The sequence below is a fragment of the Bison bison genome, unplaced genomic scaffold (genome assembly GCF_000754665.1).
Source record: "Bison bison bison isolate TAMUID 2011002044 unplaced genomic scaffold, Bison_UMD1.0 scf7180017864390, whole genome shotgun sequence".
NCBI lineage: Eukaryota > Metazoa > Chordata > Mammalia > Artiodactyla > Bovidae > Bison > Bison bison.
This window is the reverse complement of record NW_011494962.1, coordinates 4,533,540-4,552,545: the sequence shown is the minus strand read 5'-3', so window position 1 is coordinate 4,552,545 and position 19,006 is coordinate 4,533,540.

Here is a 19,006-nt window from a genome sequence, read left to right as displayed (position 1 = left end):
TAGGATGGACTGGTTGGATCTCCTTGCAGTCCAGAGGACTCTCAAGAGTCTTCTCCAACACCACAGTTCAAAAGCATCAATTCTTTGGCCCTCAGCTTTCTTCACAGTCCAACTCTCACATCCATATATGACCACTGGAAAAACCATAGCCTTGACTAGACGGACCTTTGTTGGCAAAGTAATGTCTCTGCTTTTTAATATGCTGTCTAGGTTGGTCATAACTTTCCTTCCAAGGAGTAAGCATCTTTAAATTTCATGGTTGCAATCACCATCTGCAGTGATTTTGGAGCCCAGAAAAATAAAGTTAGCCACTGTTTCCATTGTTTCCCCATCTATTTCCCATGAAGTGATGGGACCGGATGCCATGATCTTAGTTTTCTGAATGTTGAGCTTTAAGCCAACTTTTTCACTCTCCACTTTCACTTTCATCAAGAGACTTTTTAGTTCTTCTTCACTTTCTGCCACAAAGGTGGGTGTCATCTGCATACCTGAGGTTACTGATATTTCTCCCGGCAATCTTGATTCCAGCTGTGCTTCTTCCAGCCCAGGGTTTCTCATGATGTACTCTGCATCTAAATTAGATAAGCAGGGTGACAATATACAGCCTTGACGTACTCCTTTTCCTATCTGGAACCAGTCTGTTGTTCCATGTCCAGTTCTAACTGTTGCTTCCTCATCTGCATCTAGGTTTCTCAAGAGGCAGGTCAGGTGGTCTGGTATTCCCATCTCTTTCAGAATTTTCCACAGTTTATTGTGATCTACACAGTTAAAGGCTTTGGCATAGTCAATAAAGCAGAAATAGAAATAGATGTTTTTCTGGAACTCTCTTGCTTTTTTGATGATCTAGCAGATGTTGGCAATTTGATCTGTGGTTCCTCTGCCTTTTCTAAAACCAGCTTGAACATCTGGAACTTCACGGTTCATGTATTGTCGAAGTCTGGCTTGGAGAATTTTAAGCATCACTTTGCTACCATGTGAGATGAGTCTAATCGTGCGGTAGTTTGAGCATTCTTTGGCCTTGCCTTTCTTTGGAATTGGAATGAAAACTGACCTTTTCCAGTCCTGTGGCCACTGCTGAGTTTTCCAAATTTGCTGGCATATTGAGTACAGCACTTTCACAGAATCATCTCTTAGGATTTGAAATATATATTATATTTTTTTACTTTGAAAAAGTTTAGGACCCTGCAAAGGTTAGTGTCATATGTCAATTTAATTAATGTGGTTTTAATTCCATATCCAAATCTTTAATAATATATTTCAGGATGTGTCGGACAGTGTTGGGCTCAAGATTCATCTCTACTTTACAAGCTGTTTTGACCTGAGGCAAATTATTGGCTTCTCTAGATTTTAAGTTTCCTTATCTATCAAATGAGGGAAATAATTCTCATGTAAGCCTAGGATGGTATCTGACAAAATGTAATTTTCAGTAAGCGATGGTAGTCGTACTAAGTGGTATTAATAGTAATAGTAGACGTCGTTATTATTTGCACTCGAGAATATGCCAGGAAATGCATTGAGCAGACAAGGAAGAGCTGCATTTGTGCTCTGTCTCTTGATTTCTCTCTACATCCAGCAAGAAGGATGCTCTGGCCACAAAGTAACCGTGCAGTGTCAACAGAGTTCTCTCCTGTGGTTAAAAGCATCAGCCTGGGAATCATGCAGGCCTGGGTTTGTATCTTTACCCTGACTTTATTAGCTGTGTGACTTTTGCTTAATAACATAACCTCTCTCTAGAAAGCTTTAAGTATTAAATGCAATTCTGGGCATAAGTGTCACAGCATAGTGGCTAACACATAATTATTCAATAAATATTATTGTCAACTCTAGAAATAGTAATATTAATCAAGAATATAAGGCACTAGAAATAATGACTGGGAAAAAAATCCCTCCATCTCAGACTCTGACCCTGATGGGTCATTTTCAGCCTGTGGTCTTGGTTAGCTCAGAAGGAGAGGGACATAAGCAGCTCTTGTGGGTATTTATTATCATTGTTTCTTTTCTATCTCTCTTTGTCTCACCATTAAAGCAAGCCTTGTTGGCAGAGCCAGAGGTGTTTTAAGATCTCTCTTTATTATTAAGAAGATGGCAGTGGGAGGTGGGAAGTAGGAGATGGACAATAAGGACCAAATTATTGATTTATTTTCATTGTGGTAGAAAGCACATAGCATAAATGTATCATCATAATCTTTTTTAAGTGTGCCATACAATGGTGAGCAGCAATTGTGTGGCACTGGAGTGGTGAGTGGCCGGGCAGAGAGGGGATACCCCATGTCCAAGGTCAGGAGTGGGGCCGTGAGGAGATATCCCATATGCAAGGTCAGAAGCGGGGCCATGAGGAGATACCTTATGTCCAAGGTCAGGAATGGGGGCCGTGAGGAGATACCCCATGTGCAAGGTCAGGAGCGGGGCCATGAGGAGATACCCTATATCCAAGGTCAGGAACAGGGACGTGAGGAGATAACCCACGTCCAAGGTGAGAGAAGACCCAGTAAGACGGTAGGTGCTGAGAGAGGGCATCAGAGGGCAGACAGACAGAAACCACAATCACAGAAAATTAACCAGTCTAACCACATGGACCACAGCCTTGTCTAACTCAAAGAAACTATGAGCCATGCCATGTAGGGCCGCCCAAGACAGACAGGTCATGGTGGAGAGTTCTGATAAAATGTGGTCCATTGGAGAAGGGAATGGCAAACCACTTCAGTATTCTTGCCTTGATAAACAGTATGAAATGGCAAAAAGATAAGACACTGAAAGATGAATTCCTCAGGTCAGTAGGTGCTCAACATGCTACTGGAGATCAGTGGAGAAATAACTCCAGAAAGAATGAAGAGACAGAGCCAAAGCAAAAACAGCACCCAGTTTTGGATATGACTGGTGATGGAAGCAAAGTCCGATGCTGTAAAGAGGAATATTGCATAGGAACCTGGAATGTTAGATCCATGAATCAAGGCAAGTTGGCAGTGGTCAAACAGGTGATGGCAAAAGTGAATGTCAACATTTTAGGAATCAGCAAACTAAAATGGACTGGAATGGGTGAATTTAACTCAGATGACCATCATATCTACTACTGTGGGCAAGAATCCCTTAGAAGAAATGGAGTACCCATCATAGTCAACAAAACAGTCCAAAATGCAGATTACTTGGATGCAATCTCAAAAATGACAGAATGATCTCTGTTCATTTCCAAGGCAAACCATTCAGTATTACGGTAATCCAACTCTATGCCCCGACCAGTAATGCTGAAGAAGCTGAAGTTGAATGGTACTATGAAGACTTACAAGACCTTTTAGAACTAACACCCCAAAAGATATCCTTTTCATTATAGGGGCCTGGAATGCAAAAGTAGAAAGTCAAGAAATACCTGGAGTAACAGGGAAATTTGGCCTTGGAGTACAGAATGAAGCAGGGCAAAGACTCATAGAGTTTTGCCAAGAGAATGCACTAATCATAGCAAACACCCTCTTCCAGCAACACAAGAGAAGACTCTACATATGGACATTACCAGATGGTCAATACAAAATCAGATTGATTATATTTTCTGCAGCCAAAATGGAAAAGCTCTATACAGTCAGCAAAAATAAGACCAGGAGCTGACTGTGGCTCAGATCATGAACTCCTTATTGTCAAATTCAGACTGAAATTGAAGAAAGTAGGGAAAACCACTAGACCATTCAGGTATGACCTAAATCAAATCCCTTATGATTATACAGTGGAAGTGAGAAATAGATTTAAGGGACTAGATCTGATAGACAGAGTGCCTGGTTAACTATGGACAGAGGTTCATGACATTGTACAGGACAGGAATCAAGACCATCCCCATGGAAAAGAAATGCAAAAAAGCAAAATGGCTGTCTGAGGAGGCCTTACAAATAGCTGTGAAAAGAAGAGAAGTGAAAAGCAAAGGAGAAAAGGAAAGATATACCCATTTGAATGCAGAGTTCCAAATAAGAGCAAGGAGAGATAAGAAAGCCTTCTTCAATGATCAATGCAAAGAAATAGAGGAAAACAATAGAATGGGAAAGACTAAAGATCTCTTCAAGAAAATTAGAGATACCAAGGGAACATTTCATGCAAAGATGGTCTCAATAAAGGATAGAAATGGTATGAACCTAACAGAAGCAGAAGATATTAAGAGATGGCAAGAATACACAGAAGAACTGTACAAAAAAAATCTTCACTACCCAGGTAATCACGATGGTGTGATCACTCACCTAGAGCCAGACATCCTGGAATGTGAAGTCAAGTGGGCCTTAGAAAGCATCACTATGAACAAAGCTAGTGGAGGTGATGAAATTCCAGTTGAGCTATTTCAAATCCTAAAAGATGCTGCTGTGAAAGTGCTGCACTCAATATGCCAGCAAATTTGGAAAACTCAGCAGTGGCCACAGGACTGGAAAAGGTCAGTTTTCATTCCAATCCCAAAGAAAGGCAAGGCCAAATAATAGTCAAACTTCCGCACAATTGCACTCATCTCACACGCTAGTAATGTAATGCTCAAAATTCTCCAAGCCAGGAAAATATGTGAACTGTGAACTTCCAGATATTCAAGCTGGATTTAGAAAAGGCAGAGGAACCAGAGATCAAATTGCCAAAATCCACTGGATCATGGAAAAAGGAAGAGAGTTCCAGAAAAACATCTATTTCTGCTTTACTGACTATGCCAAAGCCTTTGACTGTGTGGATCACAACAAACTGGAAAATTCTGAAAGAAATGGGAATACTAGACCACCTGATCTGCCTCTGAGAAACCTATATGCAGATGAGGAAGCAACAGTTAGAACTGGACATGGAACAACAGACTGATTCCAGATAGGAAAAGGAGTACATCAAGGCTGTGTATTGTCACCCTGCTTATCTAACTTATATGCAGAGTACATCATGAGAAACGCTGGGCTGGAAGAAGCACAAGCTGGAATCATGGTTCCTGGGGGAAATATCAGTAACCTCAGGTATGCAGATGACACCACCTTTATGGTAGAAAGTGAAGAAGAACTAAAGAGCCTCTTGATGAAAGTAAAAGAGGAGAGTGAAAAGGTTGGCTTAAAGCTCAACATTCAGAAAACTAAGATCATTGTGTCCAGTCCCATCACTTCATGGTAAATAGATGTGGAAACAGTGGCAGACTTTATTTTGGGGGGCTCCAAAATCACTGTTGATGGTGATTGCAGCCATGAAATTAAAAGACGGTTACTCCTTGGAAGGAAAGTTATGACCAACCTCAGTTCAGTTCAGTGGCTCAGTCTTGTCCGACTCTTTGCAACACAGCACGCCAGGCCTCCCTGTCCATCACCAACTCCCGGAGTTCACTGAAACGCATGTCCATTGAGTCAGTGATGCCATCCAGCCATCTCATCCTCTGTCGTCCCATTCTCCTCCTGCCCCCATCCCTCCCAGCATCAGTCTTTTCCTATGAGTCAACTCTTCACATGAGGTAGCCAAAGTATTGGAGTTTCAGCTTTAGCATCAGTCCTTCCAATGAACACCCAGGACTGATTTCCTTTAGAATGGACTGGTTGGATCTCCTTGCAGTCCAAGGGACTCTCAGGAGTCTTCTCCAACACCACAGTTCAAAAGCATCAATTCTTTGGTGCTCAGCTTTCTTCACAGTCCAACTCTCAGATCCATACATGACCACTGGAAAAACCATAGCCTTGACTAGACGGACCTTTGTTGGCAAAGTAATGTCTCTACTTTTTAATATGACCAACCTAGACAACATATTAAAAAAGCAGAGATATTACTTCATCAACAAAGGTCTATCTAGTCAAGGCTATGGTTTTTCCAGTGGTCATATATGGATGTGAGAGTTGGAGTATAAAGAAAGCTGAGCGCAGAAGAATTGATGCTTTTGAGCTGTGGTGTTGGAGAAGACTTGAGAGTCCCTTGGACTGCAAGGAGGTCCAACCAGTCCATCCTAAAGGAGATCAGTCCTGGGTGTTCTTTGGAAGGACTGATGTCGAAGCTGAAACTCCAATACTTTGGCCACCTGATGTGAAGAACTGACTCATTTGAAAAGACCCTGATGCTGGGAAAGATTGAGGGCAGGAGGAGAAGGGGATGACAGAGGATGAAATGGTTAAATGGCATCACTGACTCAATGGACATGAGTTTGGGTAAACTCTGGGAGTTGGTGATGGACAGGGAGGCCTGGCGTGCTGCAGTTCATGGGGTTGCAAAGAGTCGGACATGACTGAGCGACTGATCTGAACTGAACTGATATAGTATTGTTAACTTCATGTGTATAGTTTTGCAACTGATATCTAGAATTTTTTCATATCATGAATCGAAACTCTGTACCCACTGAACAGCAAGTTTCCTTTCTTCAATTGGTCCAGCCCCTGGCAGCTACATTCCTACTACTTGACAATTTGAGATACCTAATTTAAGTGGAATTGTGCAATATTTGTCATTTTGCATCTGGCTTATTTCATTTACATCATGTCCTTATAGTTTGTCCATATGATAGGATTTTCTTCATTTGGTAGGCCCATTTTTAATTTTTTGAGGAACTTCTATACTGTTTTTCCATAGGAACTGTACCATTTTACATTCTCACTAACAGTGCACAGCAGTGCACAAGGGCTTCACTTTATCCATATCCTTGCCAACACTAGTTATTTTTATTTTTCATAATGGCCATCCTATTGGGTGTTAGGCTATATCTTTTATAGTTTTGATTTGTATTTGCCTGATGATTAGTGACATTAAGTGTATTTTCATATGCTCGTTGTCTGCATATCTTCTTTGAAGAAATGTGTATTCAAGTCCTTTGTCCATTTTTAATTGCATTATTAATTTTTGTTGCTGTTGTGAGTTCTATATTCTTTATGTATTCTGGATGTTTCCTCTCATCAGATATATATTAGCAAATATTTTCTGCAATTCCATACATTGCTTTCACTTTGTTGATTGTTTCCTTTGCTGCACAGAGTTTTCCAATTTGATATAATTTCATGTGTCCACATTTGCTTTCATTGCCTTTCCTTTTGGTGGCATATCCAAGAAATTATCACCAATCTAATGTCATGAAGATTTTCCCCTGTGTTTTCCTCTAGAAATTTTATAGTTTCAGGTCTTAACATTTAGGTCTTTAATCCATTTTAAGTTAATTTTTGTATGTGGTGTAAGTTAAGGGTCCAGGTTCCTTCCTTCCTTGTGTGTGGTTATACAGTTTTTCCAGCACCATTTATCAAAGAGACTACGCTTTCCTCTATGTGTAGCCTTAGCGTTCTTGTCATTTATAAAACCATTCAGCCGTATATATCAGGATTAACTTCTGGGCTCTCTTCTGCTTCATTGGTCTACATGTCTGTCTTTAAGCCAGTAACATACTGTTTTGGTTACCATAGCTTTGTAATATGTTTCACAATCAGGAAGTGTGTGAGGCCTCGAGCTTTTTTTTTCTGTCTCAAGATTTTTTGGCTATTAAAAGTCCTTTGAGATGGCATATGAATTTTGGGATGGTTTTCTATTTCTGCCAAAGAAAAAAAAGGCCTTTGGAATTTTGATGGGAATTGCAATGATTCTGTAGATCACTTTGGATAGTATGAATATTTTAACAATATTAAATCTTCCAACCCATGAACATAGGATATCTTTTCATTTATTTGTATTTTCTTTAATTTCTTTGAGGATTATTTTGTCATTTTCAGTGTGTAAGTCTTTTTGCCTTCTTGGTTAAGTTTACTTCTAAATATTTTATTTTTGATGATAATATGAATGGGATTGTTTTTAATTTCCTTTTCAGATTATTCATTGTCAGTGTCTAGAAACACAACTGACTTTTGTGTGTTGATTTTATATCCTGTAACTTTGCTGAATTCATTTATTAATTATAACAGTTTTTCTGTGGAATCTTTAGAGTTTTCTATAAATAAGATTATGTTAAGTGTGAACACAGGTATTTTCATTTCTTCTTTTTCAATTTTCATGCTTTTTATTTAGTTTTCTTGTCTGGCTTTGGTTAGAACTTCCAGTATTATACCGAGTAGAAGTGACAGGAGTAGGTATTCTTGGCTTGATCATGATCTTAGAGGAAAAGCTTTCAGTTTTTCAACCTTTGGATATGATGTTAGCCATAGGTTTCTCATATGTTTTTCATTATGTTGAAGTAGTTTTCTTCTATCTCTAGTTTGTTGAGTGTTTTGATCAATGAAAGAGTGTTAAATTTTGTCAAATGCATTTCTGCATCAATTGAAATGATCATGTAATTTTTGTCCTTCATGATGTTATCGTGGTGTACTACATTAATTGATTTTCATATGTGAACCATCCTTGTATTACAAGAATAATTCTCAGTTGGTCGTAGTGTATAATTCTTTTAATGTGTCATTTTGGTTTGCTAATATTTTGTTAAGAACTTTTGCTTTAATGTTCATCAAGGATATTGGTACATAGTTTTCTTGAAGCATCTTTGTCTGACTTTTGGTATCAGGGTAATGCTGGCCTGATAAATGAGTTTGGAAGCGTTCCTTTTTCAATTTTTCAGAAGAGTTTAAGAATTGGTGTTAATTTGTCTTTAAATGTTTGGTAGGATTTTCCAGTGAAACAATCTGGAAAGCAGATTGGCTGAAGCAATCTGGCTTTGTTTTGTTCAGAGGTTGTGACTACTGGTTCAGTTTCCTTACTAGTTATAGCGTTTTAATTTCTTCATGATTTAGTCTTGGTAAGTTGTAGGTTGTGAGGAATTTGTCCATTTCTTATAGATTACGTTATTTATTAGTGTGTAATTATTCATAGTAGTCTCCAATGATCATTTTTATTTCTTTGATATCAGTCATAATGTCTCCTCTTTCATTCCAGATTTTTGTTAGTTGAATCCTCTCATTTTTCCTTTGTCTAGCTAAAGATTTGTCAATTTCATTGAGGTTTTCAAAAAACCAACTCTTCATTGATTTTTTCTATTTTTTTATTCTATATTTTGTTTATTTCTGATCTAGTCTTTATCTCCTAACTTTGAGTTTAGTTGCTTTTCTAGTCCCTTGAGGTGTGAAGTTAGATTGTTGATTTGAGATTTTTCTTCCTTTTTAATGTATTTGGCACAATAAACTTCCCCCTTAGTACTCCTTTTATTTCAAACCATAAGTTTTGGTGTCTTGGGATTTTGTTCTCAATGAGGATCAAATTACTAAACATAATCTGGGTGCAGGACATAATTCTCCAGCCAGTAGAACTAAATAATTAAGGCATACTCAATTATTTGTATTTTCCAGTAAAAATGTACTCTTACTGTGTATCTATCATCTTTTGATCTTCTATCTAAATATAGTTGACCCTTGAATAACATGGATTTGAAGAGTACCAGATTCACTTGTATGCAGATTGTTTTCAATAAATATGTGCTACAGTACCATACAATCAACAGTTAAGTGGAGGTGCAGAATTGTGTCATTGAGGGACAGTTGTAAAGTTCTTGGGCTCTGCAGGAGTCAATGCTCCTAACCTCTACATTGTTTGAGTCAGTTGTATTTATCTGTCTATTAATCTGTCTGTCTATCTCTGAAATGGACTGTTAAGATTACCTAACACAGCATTTTTATTTTCCAGAGGGAGAATCCATGCTCAGAAAAAGAAGTGTCTTGCATGAGATCCCATAGCCAGTTACCTCTGAAGGTCTAAGGACTCCTGACTCAGTGGGGAGCCTCTGCAGTCTATAGACTGAAAACAAAGTTAGCATGCATGCAGACACTCCAGAAAATTGTTTTGGGTAATGGTAGGTAAGGAGGTTAATAGTTTAATTTGAATTCTTGTCAAATATGAAAGATTTAGGAGTCTCTTGCCGATTGTCTGATGCACTTTCATTGCACAGCAGTCTCTCTCCTCTGCACGTGCTCATTTGTAACTTTTGGCTTTAGCAAGGCAGAACTTTAGCATGTTCTTTTATTGAGAACATGCCATCTGTCAGAGAAGGTGGTGGAGTGATTTGGATAGTGTCTGCAGCAAGGCTCTGGCTAGTCTGGGCTGTGGTTTCCCTGCATGAGAGAGGCATGAGTTTGGCTGACTAATGCAGGAAGCTCTGAGGAAATGTGCTCAGTCAGTGAGAAACTTTCCTAAGATATCAGCTTTTCCGTATTTCTTGTGCTTTTCTCAGAGAGTTGTAGGGAGTGCAGGAGACAGTGAAATGATGCTTCTTTTTAGGGCAGTTAAAAAGAGCAAGGGAGGATGGGGAGGGAAATGGGAGAGAGATTCAAAAGGAAGATGTATGTATATCTATGGCTGATTGATGTTCAGGTTTGACAGAAAACAACAAAATTCTGTAAAGTAATTATCTTTCAATTAAAAAAAAGAGCAAGGGATGGAGAATTTTAAATGTTTGCAGTATTTTAAGTAAGTAGTATTATTATCATAGCTCATCACAATTATTATCATAAGTAGTGTCTGTTATGGGGGCCAATGTGACAGGCTTCTTTCTAGATACTTTACATACATGATCTCAATTAATTCTCCCAGGAGTTATGATGGATATTATTATCTCAGTTACTGTTATCTTTACAGATGAGGAAACTTGGCTTAGATAGTTTAAAGAGTTTACTCACGACTACTCATGTCAAAGCCAGGTCAGCTCTGTCTATAGTCCTTGCTAGAGAGTTAAATATGTAGATAAGGCTTAACTTGCCCATAAAGTGATAATAGTCTTTATATATATATATGGATTTCTAAAGGCCACCCCCAAAGACATTTTATATTCTGGGCTTTTCTTTTTCAAAGACTTCCCTTGTCTACAGAGCCATGAGATCACCATGTGAGTATGATAAAATAATGAAATGGGCTTTCTAGGATGATTTATGGATATCATCACCATGTAGTTGTGCCTTACATTCATTTTGGAGATGTGTTGCAAATTTTACAAACACCACTATGGCCTCAATGATTAGCTTCTTATATCGTCTGTGTTTTTGTAACTCTGGATTCTTTGCATACCTTCTCTGCCAGTGGTGATGCTGCAGACCTTTTGAAGGACTTACTGCATCACTTTGCTCTTTTCATTGGACACCCTCTCCCCTTCTGAATTCCATTCCAAATATCTGCCTTGATCTTTAATTACAATCCACTATGTACTTGTCGTAGCCAAGCTCATCCTGCACCTTAGCTTCGTCAGCTCTGCACTCCTGTCCAGTCCTCTCACTATTACTCATTTCCCTTGGCACCATACTCCTGTCCTCAGCTCTGAATTTAGTGCCAGTTAAAGGAGCCTCCACATTGGATGAGCCCTCCATTACATCCCACCTCTTCTCTAAAGCCCACTGTAATCTTCTACATGCATTATTTTCTGTTGCATTATCAATACTGAGTTTCTAAATGTAGAAAATGGGCTTCCCTGGTGGCTCAGTGGTAACGAATTTGCCTGCCAATGCAGGAGACGTGAGTTTGATCCCTGGTTAGGGAAGATCTCCTGGAGGACGAAATGGCAACCTGCTCCAGTATTCTTGCCTGGAGAATCCCATAGACAAAGGAGCTTGGTGGGCTACAGTCCATGGGGTCGTGAAAGAGGTGGACATAACTTAGTGACTGAACAACAGCAACGACAAATGTAGAAAATATTTGCAAATGGAATTTGCCAAAATAGCATAGATGAAATACATAAAGTATATGCACCAACTATAACATGCACACATATATTTGGTAAAAGCCCACTGGATATGAATGGAGTTGACAAGTTCTGCCAAAGTGGTTTAAATCCTGATTTAGTCAACCTCTGCTACGTATAAGGATACCCTTATTAATATGCACAAGGATTCTTAAGCTGAAAGACACTTCCTTAGACCCCAAAGTTGGAAGAACTGATACAGCAGGAAAAGATCTGAAGATCCACATTCAAAAACTTTTTCTGAAGCCCTCAGATAACAAGCCTAATAAGTCACCTTGAAATACTTTACATATGCTAATCACAGCCACCAAGAATCACAAGGCAGGGCTAGCCAGCCTAATGTTGTACAGGAGCAGTAAAATATTTATTATCTGCAGAGTTCAGTTTACATTATTAACCCACTTTTCTGTCATTCCTCAAGAATGTCTCAAATTCTTGGCCTTTCAGATTCTGGAAAGAGCCGTTTTGATCTCACAATACCCATAAAACAAACAGTGTTTTAGCCTCCACTTTCAGTTCATTCTGCTAATTGAGCAATTAGTGACCACCCAAGACCATTACACACAGATCAAAGCTTCCAGTCATATGCTCCCAAAAGCTTTTGAAGTCCCTTCAGTACACTGAGTGGATAAGGTGACAGTGCTCATTTTCTGGGTAGGGTAAGAGTAGGGTGTTACAGTAACTTTATTTCAACTCTCTAGTTTCTTAACAGTCACATTCCTGGGGTATAAACTTGGCGACCAGGTCAGTGGAAAACCTCCAAACTGGTTGTCCAGCTGCACTGGCTTTGCCACTGACAGTCAAGTGACCCTGAGCAAGGGTTTTTAGCTTCATGATTTCTCTGGGTCTCAGTTTCTTCATCTGGCAAGAGAAATCAACCCATACAACTCTTAGTTGCTCTTATATTCTTTAGTATGTGTCTACATGTTGCAGGCACATCCACATTATTTACACAAAGTACACATGCCTTTATAGGGGATGTGTATGCATGCTAAGTCGCTTCGGTTGTGTTTGACTCTTTGAGACACTGTGTTCTCTAGCCCGCCAGGCTCCTCTGTCTATGGGGATTCTCCAGGCAAGAAAACTGGAGTGGATTATCATGCCCTCCTCCAGGGCATCTTCCTGACCCAAGGATCGAACTGGCATCTCTTATGTCTCCTGCATTGGCAGGCAGGTTCTTTACCACTAGTGCCATCTGGGAAACCCCCAAAAGAGGGTGCAACCCTGTAAATAAACTTGAAAACTCAGAATTAGAGCATGACTCTCATTCAACAGAAATGATTCTTTCCAAAATGATTCATTCTGTGATTCCTTTAGGTCAGAAATAGGAAATATGTGACCCTGAACGGATTTATGCATCCAAGTTAATTTTATTCAGCTAATGGGGTAAATATTTCATACGCTTGCAGTTGCTAACACAACATGGCCTTAAAAAATTTAGAGGCAGTGCCTAAAAGGGGACAGGAAGAGGCTCCATTAATCTGTGTCTCTGCCTTATTTCAGTTTTATCCATTTCTGTCTTTATCTTTTTTTAAGACATTAAACGGTTGGTGTGAATACTTGAAATGTAATATATACTTTTAATGTTTTTTTAATATGCAAGTAATATATATTCACTGTGAAATATTTGGGAAAAATGGAAAAGTTGTCAGAAAGAAAAAAAAATCACTTAAATTCCAATAAAGTAATTGCTGTTAACATTTTTATATATTTCCTTGCAGCATTTGTGTATGAATTTTTATATAGATGAAATCATACAATATTTTTTGTGCTGGATTTTTATTTAACACTGCAGCCATAAGGGATTTTTCTATGTTATTAAAAATTCTTGGTAAACATAATTTTTTAGGGTATTTAGCATTCTGTCATACAGCTATAGCATAATTTACTTAGCCACCTTCTTACTGTCAGCCATTTAATTACTTTGAATTTTTCACTATTATAAATGATGTTGCAGTGAACATTTTGGTGTATGAAGCTTCTCTGTCTCTATTTTACATTATTATTTTAGGATAGATTCCCAGAAATTAAATTACAGGGTCAAAGGTATGAACATTTTAAGGCTCTTGATCCATAATGCCAAATGGCTTTTCCAAAATGGTTTTTCATCAATTTATACTTCCTATAGCAATATGTGAGAGTGTCTTTTTTTTTTTTTTTACCATATCCTTGGCTACTCTGCTGTAAAAATTAAATTAAAAATATCTTTATGATCTGTTGGGTAAAAATTATACTCCTTTGCTTGGTTAATTCTTATTTCTGTAATTACCAGTGACATTGAACAATTTTTCGTGTTGGTTATTCATCCGTAGTTTCTATTTTGTGAAATTTCTGCTCTTATCTGCAGTATTTTAAAAATTCTTTATTATATTTATGAACATAATGGCTTTCAAATATCTATGTAATAAATACATAGAGTTAAGTATAATGTGTAGCTTTCAGAAACGTGTCTATTAAATAAAGTGAAATGCACTTGTGTATATCTTTTCACAGATTTCCAGGTAGCTGGAACCTTAAGTTTTTGCAGTTCAATGTTAGTTATTATAGTAATGATTAAACAAAGAATTAAATGAATGTTTTTCATCTAATATTTTGGTATGTTTCTTCCTTTATTTCTATGTATTATTCTATTAATTTGAAATCTCAATTTTTTATCTCACACTTTTCATTTGACATGACAAGTTTAGGATTTTTTTATGACTACCAAAAAATTCCTCAGGAAATAACATTTTCAAGGGTTTCTGTTACCCACTCCTAACTCACAGCATCTGTCTTCCGCATCAGTCTTTACCAGCATAGGGAAAACCGAAGGCACATTTCTTCGGTACTTGGCCATATGATTAGAAATCAATGTGTGTACAAGCTCCATGAATATTTTATTGATAACAGTGGTGAAATACAGTGTGCTCGCTATTTTAAAATATAGCTGCTCAGATGTAATTCAGAAGCTGTTCGAAGCAATTTAATCATCTTTATTTGTACACAAGCACTTAGATATGGGCCAAGTGCTAGTCATTGATCAGTGTCAATCAAGTTATTTGCATAGCGAACAAAGCCAGAAACCAACTGAATGGTTCTCAAGGGACGGAGGTGTGTGGTCAGGTCACCTGTCAGCTCTGACTCCAGGTCCTCATCCTCGAGCATGTTGCTCTGAGCTTTGGATCTACTGGTTCTGTGGAAGAGAAGATGCTTTCAGGATGTTAGGTGAATTCTTCTGGAGCAAGCTTTAGGATTCATTCTCTGAAACCTTCGTCATATGATGTCTTCCTGGAGGGCTAACCGGATAACCTTCACTCCCCTGAAGCCCTCAGGAGAACTGTATGGTTAATGTGGACCATACTTAGCCCCTAAGACTCCCATTGGAAGCCCTGGTGTCTCACTGTATTCTAGGCTCTCGAGAGTGTTATGCATTCACAGGGAGGAACATCTTTATCCAAGGTGGCAGTCTTTGCCTCTCTGACCTCTGCAAAACCAAGAGGGATAAACAAATGGTTGAGGAATAGAGCCAGTGGGAGATAGAGCTTCATTTTTCACCAGTGTGATGTTTCAGCTCATGGTACCTGGAAATCTTGAGACTGCATCACCCCCTGAGACGCTTGTGCGGTGCTCACTCAGTGCCCGACTCTTTGTGACCCTGTGGATTGTAGCCTGCCGGGTTCCCCTGTCCATGGAATTATCCAGGCAAGAATACTAGAGCTGGTTACCGTTTCCTACTCCAGGGGATCTTCCCGACCCAGGGACTGAACCTACATTTCCTGTGTCTCCTGCATTGGCAGGCAGATTCTTTACCACTGAGCCACCTGGGAAGCCCTTGGGGAGTTTCATTTATTCCATTCCCAACATAGGAAGGATAAATCTAGACTCTGTGATATTTCATTATGAGAATTGGAAGTAGCTTTTTAAAAATGATATTCCTTATAAAGGCAGTAGGACTAGAGAACCATGAGGCTATTTTATTGAATTTGACATGTAAGCATTAAATACAAATTAGAACTGGGCCACTGGGAGGTGGAACTTCTGATTCCTTTCTTCCTCTGTATTATTATAGCCCTGAGTGAAAGCCTTTTCTGAGAGTTAATTTAAGGATCTTATCTTGGTTCTTTGGGATAGTTGTGTTTAGCCTATGAAATTTTAACTCAATTCATTTAACAATTATTATTTTTTAAACCTTTTTTTTTTTTTTTTTACCACACCACAAGGTGTGTGATACTAATTCCCCGACCAGGTCTCAGACCTGCGTTCCTCTGCATTGGAAGCATGGAGTCTTAACCCTGGACCACCAAACAATTATTTATATATGAGTCACTAGGATGGTTTTTTTGGGGGGTTGAACCTGGTCTCTACCATTTTTTAACTGTAAGATTGTACTGTAACCGTATTGCAAGTACTGTTGTCATAAGGAACTTATGAAAGATTCCTGTTGAGTGTCGAGCATGATGCAAAAAAAAGTGCTAAGTGGATATTGGTTCCTGTCATTATTTTTATTAGATTGTACCCTTCTAAATGGCAAGGCTGATCTTAAGCTTGTATTTTTAACAACTCAGAAGAGTGCCTTGAACATAGTAGGCAAATAATTGCTTGACATGCTTAGTTTCTTCAGTTGCATCTCCTGGATCTGAGCAAGTCTTTTTCTCCTTGTAGCTTTGATGATGGCTGTGGTGGTGATGGTGGTGGTGATGAGGGTGGTGGCTCTGGTCGCATGCGTAAGATACATGTAATTTACTTTGTTGTTGTTGTTCAGTCACTAGGTCATGTCAGACTTTTTGTGACCGCATGGACTGCTAGCCTCCTCTGTCCATGGAATTTGCTATTCTGAGGCTAAATAGAGGGTTCAGTTTTGTAGGTGCCAGTCTGACACTTTTTACCAGTCCCATTGTAAATATCACTTTATTTTTTTTAATTAATTTTATTTTATTTTTAAACTTTACATAATTGTATTAGTTTTGCCAAATATCAAAATGAATCCACCACAGGTATACATGTGTTTCCCATCCTGAACCCTCCTCCCTCCTCCCTCCCCATACCATCCCTCTGGGTCGTCCCAGTGCACCAGCCCCAAGCATCCAGTATCGTGCATTGAACCTGGACTGGCATCTCGTTTCATACATGATATTTTACATGTTTCAATGCCATTCTCCCAAATCTTCCCACCCTCTCCCTCTCCCACAGAGTCCATAAGACTGTTCTATACGTCAGTGTCTCTTTTGCTGTCTCGTATACAGGGTTATCGTTACCATCTTTCTAAATTCTAAATATCACTTTAAAAATCTTTGTAAACTGCATTTTTTTTCTTTAGAAAGGTTATGTGGCTGCATCTGTACAGTAGGTGAGAACACTTAAATTTAGAATTACTAAGGAGACTGTCAGATTCCATGAGGTTAAGAATAAAATCCCAAATTGGCAGTGAAGGAGTGTGACCCTCATTGCATTTGTAGCACACCTATTGAAAAGCACTAAATAATGTCTTGGAATGACCATTATAGGTTTAAATGTAATTCAGTGGCACCTGTAATTTTCTCAGGGCTTTGAAGCTTAGTGAAGTTACAAGCTGGTCAGGACCTTGAAGAGAAGAGCGGGAGAGCACTAATGCAGAGGGACATGAGGAAGATGCTCTTCCTTCTTGAATAAGAATCACAGTCCCATTAAAAGAAAAATGCCAGCGTCTTGGCGGAAAACACAGATTTGCATATTATTCACATGCATTTGCATATCGAATTCAAGAGGCTCTATCTTCAAGTATGTAAAATAAATAGTGTAATCTGCTGCAGCTGTGTTCCAATCCAGGTCCAGGGCACTGCACAGATGAAGTACATAACACGTTTAAAAGTCACATTCCAGGAGATGAAAGATGGCAGTCAGCTAAAGGCAGCTGCGCATCAGTTATGCTGACAGGGAGCAGAGATCGCCTGGCTTGGCTCAAGTGCACGAGTGGGACAGCCACTGCCCTAGAGCATCCTCACCTGCAGGGGATGCTTCTCAGATGGGTCCTGAACACTCTGGGCTTTCCAGAATCAGACAGGGTATTGCCTCTCTCCCAAAGTGAAAAGTCTGCATGGTGCCCAATAGCACAGCTTTCCATGAAATCCTAGCTGAGCTGGGTGGGAGTTGCACCATTCACAAGGCTGTGGACCAGACACCCACCATCCGCTAGATTTCACTGACTCTTCCAGCCTTAGAGACCTAAACACTCAAGATTGTTCAGGTGACAGCAAGGAGTAAGGTGGGGGAAACATTATCCCATAATATCTACAAGCCTTCCTACAGCACTCCTTCGCCTCAGTAAACACACACACCAAGTAGACATAGGGCTTGCTATGTAAATGCTGGCTTATGACAAGTCCCTTAGCTTCGTTTCTCACCAGACTGGTGCTTCTAAGCTTGTCTTAAATGAGCATTCTAGTACTGCCAATGGTCACACTGAGGGGCACATACCCCAGCTTCCTTGGTGGCTCAGATGGTAAAGAATTTGCCTGTAATGCAGGATACCAGGGTTCGATCCCTAGGTTAGGAAGATCCCCTGGAGGAGGAAATGACAACCCATTCCAGTATTCTTGCCTGGAGGATTCCAAGGACAGAGGAGTCTGGCGGGATATCGTCCAGGGGATTTCAAAGAGTCAGACACAACTCAGTGACTAACACTACCCCCAGTCAGCAGTAGACAGATGATAAGACTCAGTTGAGATGCTGTGGTTTACAGATCCCCGTATGGCTTTCAGAAGTTAGAGAATAATCTGAGAATAACCTGGACTCTTCAGAGTCCAGAAGTCCCTGATGTAGATGGGCAGGTGGTTAACAACCAAAAGGGTCTGAGAGAAGAGACAGATGGAGCAAGAGGAAATTGCTGGAGGTGACAACAATGTGCTGGTAGTAAGGAGTGGCAAATATCTGGGAGAGAGGACATCTGCATTGAAATAGTGTCCTTCGTGTTTCACATTTATAGTTCACGGAGATTTGACTTTAAGGATGTCGTGGGATCCTTGCATTAGTCACTGGGGAAAAGGGAGGATGAATATGGTGGCAGAGGTCAGGGAAAGTAGAACTGATTCAGCAGTAGAGATAGCTTAAAAAAATTATTTCAAAAGAGAGGAACAGACGGACAGACACACAGGAGGAGGAAGCACCAATTGATAGCATCTGAATAGGTTTCTGAACTCTTTCTGTTCACTTAGAAAGGAGAAACCGTCAAGAGCCATGCAGAGGGTTAGGGCTCTTATTTTGTGACTGGAATTCAGGGAAAGCCTCCTGCTGTAACAGGCGATTGTGGGGTGATCAAGGAGGGAAGGTAGATGTGCCATATGGGCAGGATGAGCCCCACAGCTGGGCAGCAGGGTCTCAGTTCCTCCCAGGCACCAGGAGAACAGACTTAAGATAGGAAGACCTGCCTGCCAAAAGCAGGAGATATAAGAGATGCAGCTT